Raw genomic sequence first — 9,399 nt, forward strand, 5'->3', positions numbered from 1 at the left:
AAAAATGGTTCAGTTCATTACCAAAAGAAAAGCATAACAGTAATTTTCATTAATTTTGGAGAATTAATGACCTGGATGTTTTGTCTTCCGGTTGACCTCTGTGTGTTCACGTGGGGAATACGAGAAAAAAAAACAGAGAAAAACGGACAATGGACTGCCAGGCCTGACGAGGAGGATTTTCGCGGAGGTGGTAGGAGCTGTTTCATCTCTTCTAATGGAGGTAAACAGTACTGCGTCCTGTTTTTCATGAGCTCCAACGTAAAGCGCGCCAACGAACTAATGCAAGCTTGCTAAAAGACCAGATAATAAACACAGAGTGCACTCAGGTTGTTTAAACTAGCAAACTGAGAAAATAAAATCCCGGGTCAATTTTATTTTGGGGTTTTCCTATTTATTTTTCATACAATGTTTCTTATTTTCTAATGTGGAAGATTTATTGTTTCATTTAATACAAAACTGAGAGACTGAGAAACCGTGTTGTGCTATCATTTGTCAATTCATACATTGAGTATCTGAGTAAGATAATTCATACATTTTGCAGTAATTTTATTTGGTTGTCAAAGCCAGGGTTATTCCCTCAGCCTCTAATTGGGTATTATAAAAGAGTGAGAATCATTGTTTACCCTAGACATGTTAACTATACAATGAGATGTCCCGTTCGCCACTTAATTGATTATTGGAGATAAAAGGAGGTGAATGCTATAATAAGTGTCTCTGAAAGCGTTCCTCATATCACGAGCCGGTGGCGAAAGGGTTACAATAACATAACAAACAAACAAAAAAAAAACGTACATTTATTTTGTCGGTGTGGTGAAATTGATTGAGAAATGGATGCCCCCCCTCCCAGTTTTAAATTCTCTCCTAGCTAATGTTAGCTAGCTATAGTTCAACTGATAAAGTCATTGTAAACCGTGTGTGCTGTATGAGAATGGAAAGCTTGACTGGTGTAGCAAAAGCAGCTAATGGCCACTTCGTCTAGTGAAGAAAAAAAGAGACAAAATGCAGAATCAGAAACATGATTAAATGATTATTAGTTCAATATTCATATTTTAATTTGCTATTGACTACTTACATTTGATTTTGTGTTTCTCCTACAACAGTCATGGTAGAAAAGCCACTGAAACAACCTTTTCAGTGGCTACACCTCTCCATACAAAACCAGAGTTATAGTTATGAGACAGGTATTCAGGCTAACATCAAGTCAATGCTCTGTCATTGGTGGACACTGTGGCGATTCTTTCAGATAGAATCTCTGTGTACTGGGCTGCAGTTCCAGATGACTTGTCATCCATGGCTTTACCCTCCGCTGTCCTCTGACTCTCATTAGTGAAGCAACACATTATCCACGCCGACTTCCAAATAGACAGGAGGAAGGAGGAGATGGAGAGCAAAAAGTAATGATCCGCAGTGTCCAGGTGAAATGAGCTCCATTAATCACACCATTGATTGGTCAGCTAGAGAAGTCCCTGCAGAAGCAGTTACGAATTGTGGAAACTGCACTGATCTATGGTTAACTATAAATTATATGTTCTGACCGTGGAGGAATAGTCTTTGTAGAAACAACTCTTTCCTCGATCTGTTTGTGTTTTTTGGTCTTGATTACCTTTTCCTTGTAGATGAAGAAGAACTTGGCTTGGAAACTTCCTCCATCCTGTGCTCATTCAAAGATGTAAGACTCAACAGCAATTTGCACCAAAACTTTTAAATCTCACTCGCTCCACATCACCACCTTAGTTCCTTCTCTTTCCTCCCCCAATGTATTTTCTGCAGCACCAGATATATTATCATGAACGTTTTCATTTTTTAGTGGCCTGAGTCGGGGGGGGGGGTTGAGAAAGGTTTTCTCTGATTGATATCTCAGAGAGATATATGAGATTTTAAAAAGAAAGGCCAAGGAGGCCATTACTATGCATCACCCATCAAAGTATTAAGCATACCTATGAACATGAAAGAAGATGTTGTGATTTTCTGTGAGGGAGTAAAGGAATACAGTCAAAAGATCTGTGATCGCAATAGTGCAGTACAGGAGGAACTGTTGTACCTGCATGTTCCATCACTGCCAACAACAAGCTGGAGCACAGTGTTGTCAGTGAGGAATAACTTGCTCTGAGTGAATACCTTTATCTAAGAATTAAGGAACTGAACTTGGATTTCAAAAGGTTTTCATCTCTGATTCAAAGCAGACAGCCCAACACTTGGAGGAAGTGTATTAGCATTTTACCCACCCAGCTGATGTGGCACCACTGAACATGAAGCCATGAAACAAGTGCACCCGCAGTTTGTCTATCTTTGTTCTCATTGACAATTAGAAACTGGAGAGCAAGAAATAGATTTTCCTCACTGCGTTTGTCTTTGAAGCAGCTTCTCTGGAAATTAGATGTCTAAACTTATCATTCAGGTTTGGTTGAACCAAAGAGAGGGATTTTCTTTGGGCTTTGCATCAAACAACAGCCCCCCTCCTACTTCACTAGTGATGACTGATAAGATAACTGTATATTTTTTGGTCAGTGTGATACAGTTCTCTGCATTGATTTGATAAATTTCTGTTCTAAAACACATTTACTTCATTGTTATTATTCCTGGCCCCTTTTTACACAATGATCACATGTTTTGAAAAATATTTAAGACAGAGGAAAAATTGAGAAAGAAAAGCAGCTGTGATGTGTGGGGGTGTGTGAATGTGAGGAAGGAAAATCTCTAAAAGTTATCCATCTTTGTTACAAATTATGTTGGACAATGTAAGGTTAAAATCAGATTTATTCTCACAAACATAAAAATGTCCAGGTTGGATTTGTCATATAAAGACACTGCCTGAAATATTTTGGTGATTTCATTTTTAGTTTTGTTTCTTTTTTTTATCAAATGAAATTAATTAATTGAGCTCACAGGTGGTGAGGAGGCTGCAAGTATAATGCAAGTACTACTTCTCATTATCATATTCACAGATATTCCAGTGTACTCTGTCCTTGCTACTTGAAAAGCACATTAAGGGTACATTATTTCTGCAAATAGGAAGCATGGGAGTGTGAACAAGCTTACGTCCCCAAAAATAAACCTTTTGTGCTACTAATTCAGAAGGCGTATTCAGCTTGATGCAATCAGTCCTGGCAAGTGAATGGCTCTGTTCAATTAAGCTCATGCTACTTCTGTAGTGATTGTCACTGAAGCGTCAGCAGAAGCGTAAGCATCAGCCCTCGTTTGTAAAGACCAGCAAATCTACCTGTGCAAGTCCACTGAGCAAGGCCACCTACAAGGTAAACAGCCCTATTTACGTTGAGCAAATAACTCTGTCAATATTTAGCACTGTAGCTGGTACCTCCAACCAGTTCCTGTTGTGTCCAGTATACAAAGAAAGTATCAGTATGATAAAAGACAAGAAAGAAAAATGAAAGAAAGAAATCTGGCCAACCTCCTGCCATTGCAACAGTCCTGACTCACATGTGCCTCCTTCTCTGTTGGACTGTGGCATTGCTCATCTGCAGTTAACATAGCAGGTTTTGTTGCTGCCTATGCTAACCAGTTATCCCTCGAGCCTCAGTTCTCACAGAGACCTGGATGAAACCTGAAAATACTACTACCCCGGCATCTTGCATTTCTGAACATGGCTGTCCACAACTCATCCTTGGCCATATGAACATCCACTTAGATAATTCCATCTCTGCAGACTTCTTGTCCCTGATATACTCAGTTGACCGTAAACAGATCTGCAGCTCACAAAGGTTCACAAAGCAAAGAAGTCGATCTCATTCTCACCCAAAATTATGCCACAGACTGCCTTACAGTCACAGCTCTGTGCCTCTCTAACCACTGTTTTCTTCTGTCCCCTCTCCACCAAACCTGTCCACCCTAACCTGCCTCACCCATGGTTAACGGACACCAATGGTCAAATGGGTAAAACTGTCAAATGGGCTATCAATCAATCCTATCTTCCTATCTTCTTCTCATCCAGTATCCAGTAAACTTTACTCAATATTCCATCACTCCCAGTAGACACAAACCTCTCAGCCAATATCTTTGCCTCATTCTTCGCTTCAAAACATGGTGGCCATCAGTTGACAATTCTCTGACCCTCTCAGAGACAACCAGTCTCCCCCAGTTGAGTTCACATCACTCTCCACATTACTCTCATGCCCTTCTCTGCTTCTTCCAGTCAATAGCCCATCCCTTCCCCACAGGGGTTCCCCAAGGATTGTCACCGACACCCCTTCTCTTTGCAATGTATACCACTAAAGGGGTCCAGTTATCCTCTCGCATGGCTACTCATATCATTGAAAAGAAGCTGACACCCAAATACACCTGTCATTCCCACCAGACGAACTCATGGTCTCTGCATGGATCTTGGCTTGTCTCTCTGACATATCAACATGGATGAAGGAAGGCCGTCTTCAACTAAACATCTGTAAGACTGACCTCTTAGTTTCTTAGTCTCTCTCAAAGTCTCTCTCTCTCCATCACAATCAATCTCAATCAATATCAAAGCATCTGGGTGTCATGATTGATGACCAGCTATCCTTCTCAGACCATGTTGCAGCTGCATCCCAGTCGCACTGCTTTGCACTACAAAACATAAGAAAATCAGGCCTTACCTGGTCCAGACCAAAGTTATCTATCTCCTCCACTTCTGCATTGCCCTTCTAGCGAGCTTCCCCCTCACACACAGTGATACCCTTGCAGTCCAGAATGTGACAGCCCCTCAGTTCTTCGATCAGTCATAGAGGCTGAATGTCACTCCATTGCTAAATGACCACCATCTGTTACCCATGACCACCTGCATCAAATACAAGTCACTATTCCTTGCTTTCAGAGTGACTTCTGGGTCAGGACCCATACTTATGCTCCTTCTTGGCCACTGCATTCCTCCAAGAAATTGTTGTCTGGCAGACTGTTCTCATTTGTGGTTCCCTGGTGGAACAAGCTATCAAATGCTATCAGAGCAGGGACATCACTCTCTATCTTCAAGAATCTCTTGAAGACTCATCTCTTCCAAGAGAGCCTCCTGTCCTAACACCTCTAACACCCTCACATACATAACTAGCACTTAGTATAAACTTTTTTACCTGATCTCCTTGCGCCTATTGAGTAGATGTAGTGCTAAATACTTACACCAAGGTCTCCTACTGCACTGAAGCTTTAATTTTGTCTATGACTTGTAAGTCGCTTCGGACAAAAGTGTCTGCTAAATAAGTAAATGTAAATGTAGGTGAGTGTGTGGGTGTGTGTTGAAATACAAACCAATGAATGCAGAGTTACTTAATTTGCAAATAGGAAAAATTGATATTGATTGGTTTGCTGGTCGTGTCTGTATCATGATGATGATGATGTGTGTGTCTGTGTGTGATTGATGGAAGATTCTGAATCATAGATCTATATAAACTACAGGTGTTTCCAACAGAAAGCAACCTCTGCTGAGAACCTAAAATTCAAAACCTGGATTGTGCATATGTGGAGAGCTGAGGCTGTGTCACCTATAGTCACAAGGCTAGATTTAGGAACCATTAGTAGGGCCCAGAGGACATCAAGCAGCGATCAGGTTCATAGGAAGTGAGCAGATGTATCCAAGAAACTCAACTCTCATTCAAGCGGTTTCTTCAGTTCTGAGTAACTGGTGAGGAGACCCAGGTTGGGTTTTTACCATGACCTCGATGACTGAGTATCTTGACAGACATCTTGATGAACATTTTAGGACGAACACCCTCAGAGTGTTGCGGCAGGATGAAAGGATAGCCAGGAAAATTGCAGACTACAAACCTGGATGACTGAGAATCTTCACTGACATCACAGATATACTGTCGGCAGGAGCCCAACCATCCAAACACACAGTAAAAACAAGCAGCACAATCAATTATAAACTGTCAGATAACCAGTGGAAGGCAAATACAGTTGCATATTGTAGCCTTGGAAAGCAGTATTATGTCTATGCAGGTTGTATATAGTAAATAAAAGGGGACCCAGAATAGACCCTTGTGGGATCTGACAAAAAAGAGGAGCAAGAGAGGAGGAGGCAAGGAATGAGTCAACCCAGAGCCAGATTACTGATGACAACACAGTTTTTCTCATGGCTGATTAAGACACTGTTGTTCACTTTGTCAAGGGGATTAAAATGGAGTACAGTCTGCACCAGCTGCAAGTAATAAGTCATTGGTGACCTTGACCAGAGCAGCCTCAGTACTGTGCAGAGAATGAAAACCAGATTGACGTTTTCTTTAAAAATGTTTTTTTCCTGAATAGAGAAGGCAGCAGAGGTGGGTCTATAGTGACCTTTAACAGAGAGGGCTTCTTTAAGGGGGCGTGAACAGAGGCACATTTGAAGAGGGAAATGCCAATAGATAGAGAACAGGCAATGAACACTAAAATATCTGGAACAAATGTCTTAATTTCTGCTATTAAAAACCAAGTGGGAATGAAGTCAAGATGACACATTAGTCAGCAACTGAAAATGTTAGAGTGATTATATGTTTCAGACAGGGTCAGTAAGTGCTGTGGAAGTTGTTGGTTTTTGTCTTTGTCATTCATTGGTCCCTTCAGTACATTAGATGCAACTCCAGTTAGTAAACAGGAAACCATAGGGGGCTTTGGCAAAATATCTGCATTTTGACCATTACAGAAGTGGATACATGAGTGTGAGAACAAAGTATAAAAATAAGTTAATTTTTTCACAGCTGCCTTTGACAGTGACAAAGTTTTATCAACAGGAGACATGGGATACAATCTTTTCATGTTGAACACAACCATTTCTGAGGACCTCAGCAACAAATCTGCTAAATCAACACAGTCCAGACATGTTCCCTTTTCTCTCTCTCTATCTCTCTGTGGTGATTATTTTCAGTGAGTGGAGACCTAGGCTCAAGAAGTGTTGCATGTTTCAAACAGTCCAGAGAGGCTGGCTGCACAGCTACCCACTGGCAACCCACCTTATTTGCTTTCCCTCCCTTTGTCTCAAATCTTGATGTAAGGAAAATACGAGGGGCCTGCTCTGGACTTTATTTTTGGTGCTACGGCCACGGTGGACCCCTGTTAGTTTCCACAGACAAGTTTTCTTTCCTTTGCTCAGCAGAATTTTACTGAAATCTCAGGCAATTATGATAAGATCTGTGGGATTTCATTAGCCTCAGTCAAACACATTGTTAATATCAAACAAAAACATTTTAGTCTCATACGCAGACTTCCACAGGGATTAGGCCTCTCAGGAATATGTAAAGAGGAGGACGTGAGGGTTAAAATAAGATGACAGCTGACTGTATGAGACAAATGACTGTGGGAAAGACAGGGAGCTCCATGAAGCAGTCAACCTGATGTAAACGGCTCTTTACAGAGGAACTGTGGGCTGTGGCCTTGTAAAGCAAAGTGCATGTTATGCATGTTGTGTTGTATGATCACAAAAGAACTGGCTAAAGGCAATGAAGGGAATAACCACAGGGTGTTCTACCTCTAGGATGAATGGTCACTGGCCTAAATAGCCTGAAATATGTTTGTGTGAGTCCATGGCGCATTTAAGTGTTTCTGTCTATTGTCTCTGCTTTCAGGGTGATGCATGTTTTTGTGTGCACTTGTGTTGTTTGTCTAGGTTTGTGTTTGGCTTCACACACAACACACACACACAACACACACACACACACACACACACACACACACACACATATACAGTATGTAAGATGTATGGTCCAGAGCTTTAAATCAGGTCAGCTCACAGACTTACAGCAGTTCCCATGTATTATCTACAGTAACATGAACAAACAGTGAGGTACGAAATAAGATTTATCACATGACCTCTAAGATGCAATTTATTACTTATACACTAATGCAAGTGTTTCTACACAAGAGAAAAAATTAAAAATCTAGTGAAAAATATTCTAGGTAATTATTTGACAGTATAGCGGTAGTAGATAGTAGCCTAAAAAAAACCCCAGATCATTAAAAAAAAATGGTTTCCTGACAACAAGCCTTTAGAAACTGTGTTCCCACCACATCCCTTAGCCAAAAATCTTCTGTAAACTGTTCAGTTTGCAGAATCGTTCAATGTATATTTTAAAATCTGTGAGGAACAGTTCTAGGTTCATTGAGGAGCAAAGGAAAGAACATGGAGAACTTGTTGATACAGCCTCAATTTGTAGACATGGTCTGGTGTAGTTTAAGGTGCTTGATGTGTCCTCAAGTGGAAACTATACATGATCATCATTTTAAACTTTATAATATTTGGAGCTCTAAACTATGTCAGGTATTTAACAGCTGCTACAACCAGATCCCCTGATTGCAGTACTTAGTATTTGAAATGAGAATAGCCACATAACTGGAGACAGATGTCCAGTCACTGCACAGGTTAATATCCCCCATTCACACTCTCTGGCTGAGGGGAGTGGTGAGGAACCTTATACTGGAGAAGCTCAGGTATGTGCTTCATGACTCGCCAGGAACATCTGACAAAATATGGCAGAGCACTGGGTTCAAAACTTTGTCCAAGGTAATGTTACGATGGAACAACAGCCATTCTCTGATTCACAATATCCAAACGCCTCCTCTTTGCTTTACTTACCTCATCCGAGACCCAGAAGAGGTGAAACTATTCAAAGTTCAGAGGAATCTCAATGCAAGTGGATTCGGGGATTACGTGAAGTGATGTTGGGTCTGAGCTCTGCCTCATGCGCTGGACACCATAAATGTTGGATCTTCAGTTGTCTATCACTTTATTGGATATCGTAAATTGAGAAAATATTAATATTGAAAATATTAATATTAAATAATAACTTAAAATCCTCTGGGGCACCAGCCTAAACTAATAGGCAAAATAGCCAATATTGTTTCAGTCTCAAATTATGACTATTAATCTGGAACTCTGATTGATAATTACCTTAATAACTATAACCTAATTACCATATCAACAGTTAGTTAAGTTGAAGCATTGTAATTCTACTAAGTAGAGGTTGGCAATATTTACACTTGTGCACCAGTAGTTATACTTAAAGACATTTATTTACAATGGAACATAGTAAAAACACAATATGTAATGTAGTATATATAGGTGTGTGTGTGTATGTGTGTGTGTGTGTATGGGAGTGTGTCTGTGGGGACACAGACAAAGGCAAGATGGCCGACTCAAAGTGGTCACTGTGACCACATGACCTGAACAAAGAAGACTTGGCGATAAACAAAGAAACTACTCAAAATGGCCACCGAGACCGAGACCACCTAGTGTGTGGGGGAGGGAAGGTGTGAGTTTCTTGGTTAGCCTAGCTCATGTAGCCTGTGCATATTCTCATTTGTCCAGGTCATGGTATCCTAAAGGAGTTTTAAATCGAAAAAACAACTAGACTTGATTATTTGTCTGGGAAGAAGTTTCACCTCTCATCCAAGAGGCTTCATCAGTTCATGTACGCATCTGACCAAATAATCAAGTCCAGTTGT

Source organism: Seriola lalandi, unplaced genomic scaffold (assembly GCF_002814215.2).
Source record: "Seriola lalandi dorsalis isolate HSWRI2012SDOR001 ecotype SW California unplaced genomic scaffold, Sedor1 jcf7180002054972, whole genome shotgun sequence".
NCBI classification, from domain to species: Eukaryota; Metazoa; Chordata; class Actinopteri; order Carangiformes; family Carangidae; genus Seriola; species Seriola lalandi.